We start from the raw sequence: 2779 nt of genomic DNA, 5'->3' as shown, positions 1-2779 counted from the left end.
AAGGGTTGGGGTAGGGAGGAGAGGAGAGAGAAAGAGAGAGGAAAGGGTTGGGGTAGGGAGGAGAGGAGAGAGAAAGAGAGAGGAAAGGGTTGGGGTAGGGAGGAGAGGAGAGAGAAAGAGAGAGGAAAAGGGTTGGGGTAGGGAGGAGAGGAGAGAGAAAGAGAGAGGAAAGGGTTGGGGTAGGGAGGAGAGGAGAGAGAAAGAGAGAGGAAAGGGTTGGGGTAGGGAGGAGGGGGGGGAGAGGAAAGGGGTGGGGTAGGGAGGAGAGGAGAGAGAAAGAGAGAGGAAAGGGTTGGGGTAGGGAGGAGAGGAGAGAGAAAGAGAGAGGAAAGGGTTGGGGTAGGGAGGAGAGGAGAGGGAAAGAGAGAGGAAAGGGTTGGGGTAGGGAGGAGAGGAGAGAGAAAGAGAGAGGAAAAGGGTTGGGGTAGGGAGGAGAGGAGAGGGAAAGAGAGAGGAAAGGGTTGGGGTAGGGAGGAGGGAGAGAGAAGAGAGAGAAAGGGTTGGTAGGGAGGAGAGAGGAAAGAGAGGAAAGGGTTGGGGTAGGGAGGAGAGGAGAGAGAAAGAGAGAGGAAAAGGGTTGGGGTAGGGAGGAGAGGAGAGGGAAAGAGAGAGGAAAGGGTTGGGGTAGGGAGGAGAGGGGGGGGGGAGAAGTAGTGAGGCGAGAGAGGGAACGACAGAAGAGAGAGGAAAGGTTGGAGGGAGGAAGGGAGGGAGAGAGGGAGAGAAGTTGGGAGGACAGAGGGAAGAAGAGAGGAGAGAAAGGGCGAGAAGAGGAGAGAGGAAAGAAAGAGGGAGGGAAAGAGATGCTGTAACAGGAGAGAGAGGCTGAATAAAAAACAAAATAAAATAAGAAAAAATAAACGAAGGGATAAAAAAAAGTTAAAAAGAGATAAAAAAACAACAACAACAACAAAAGATAGAGAGATTAGATAAAAACAATGAAAAAAACAGAAGGAAAGAAAGAAAAAAAAAAGAAAAAAAGAAAAAAAAAGAGAAACCGATTGAAGAAAAGAGGGAAAGGAAGGCAAGTGAAGACAACAACCCTCCCCCCCCCGTCTCCCGGCCCCCTTCCCCCCCTCCCTTACACCTCCCTCTCTCCCTCCCTCCCCCGCCCCCACTTTCCCCCCCTCCCCCCCCCCCCCCTCTCCCGGCCCCCTTCCCCCTCCCCCTTACACCTCCCTCTCTCCCTCCCTCGCCCCCACTTTCCCCTCCCCCCATCCACCCCTCCACCCCCCCCACTCCAGCGAACAATCAGACCCGCCGGAAAAGGTCTTTGTCGAGGCGGGCAGAAATGCCGGGGTTCGGTCGCTATTCTGCGTGGTTGTGGAGCCAATTGAGTCAACTGGGCAATTTGCATAAGCTATTAAGGGCGTCTTGAGTTGGTTGGGATAGGCGTATTTTTTTTATTTTATTTTTTTATATATATTGTGTTTGGATTCATGGGTATTCATGGAATCGTTGGGGGGTGGAGGGGGGGGGGGGCGGGGGGAAATCACTGAACTCCGAATCTACAGTTCTGATTGTTTTAATTATCTTTGTGTCGTTCTTAATTGCTGTCGTTAGTATAATGATTAGATTTACTGTTATTTCTATCGTTATCACTGCTGTTATCATTATCGTGATTGCGTTATTGTTATTATCATTATAACTATTATATCTTTTATTAGTGGTATCGCTAACAGTCTATCATATCGCATTCTTTATAAAGTATATTTCATAACTATCTCCATTGTATATAGTGCTATCAAACATCATGATAAGATAGTCTACTGCTTAATTACGAAAACATGTTCTGTGATATTGAATAATAAATCTTAGAAGAACACGTTTCTTCGTGTCAAATAACTCCTGTAATAATGGTCTATGGTACCTTTTATTGCATTGGTTCCATTAAAACTGCCATTTGAGGTGTGTGGCTGCCCATTAGGTTTGCCTCTAAATAAAGTTTTTTTTTTTTTTTTTTTTTTTTTTTTTTTGGGGGGGTTCTGGAGGCCGTCACTTCAATGAATTTCTTATTGGCTATTTTTTCTTTCTTTTTCTAAACTTCTGTTTGTTATAGTATTTGTGTCATATCTTAACTTATTAAAATTATTATAGTGATTGTGTGATATCCAGGGTAAAACCATTTTTAATATCATCCTTTCTATAATTAACGTCATCGTTATTATCATCATTATCATTGCTACTCATCTTTTTGTTATCAATACTATCATAATCACTTCTAATATTATAATTATCATTATATCATCGTGTCATTATCATCACTATCATAACTATTATCATATATTATTATCATTATCATTATCATCACTACTGTTGTCGCTAATATTACTATCATTATTATTATCATCATCATTATCATTTTTACCATTTTGATCCTGATAATTATTGCCATTAATGTTATAATCATTTTTATTATCATTGTTATCATTATCCTCACTATCATTATTATTATAATGATTATTTTTTATTAATATCATTAGTATTATTGTTATTATTATGATTATCATTACTATTATTATTATTATTATTATTAATTATATTATTATTATTGTTATTATTAATTATATTATTATTATTATTATTAATTATATTATTATTATTATTATTAATTATATTATTATTATCATTATTAATTATATTATTATTATTATCATTATTATTGCTATGATTATCATCATAATTATCCTTATCATCTTTATCATTATCATAATCATCATTACTATCATAATTAAATATGATTTTTATGATTTAATGTTATCATAATGATGGTAATGAT

This window comes from Penaeus japonicus, unplaced genomic scaffold (genome assembly GCF_977035675.1).
Source record: "Penaeus japonicus unplaced genomic scaffold, GWHDUDI00000001_assembly GWHDUDI00000016, whole genome shotgun sequence".
In the NCBI taxonomy this organism is placed as follows: Eukaryota; Metazoa; Arthropoda; class Malacostraca; order Decapoda; family Penaeidae; genus Penaeus; species Penaeus japonicus.
Note: the sequence above shows the minus strand (reverse complement) of the source record.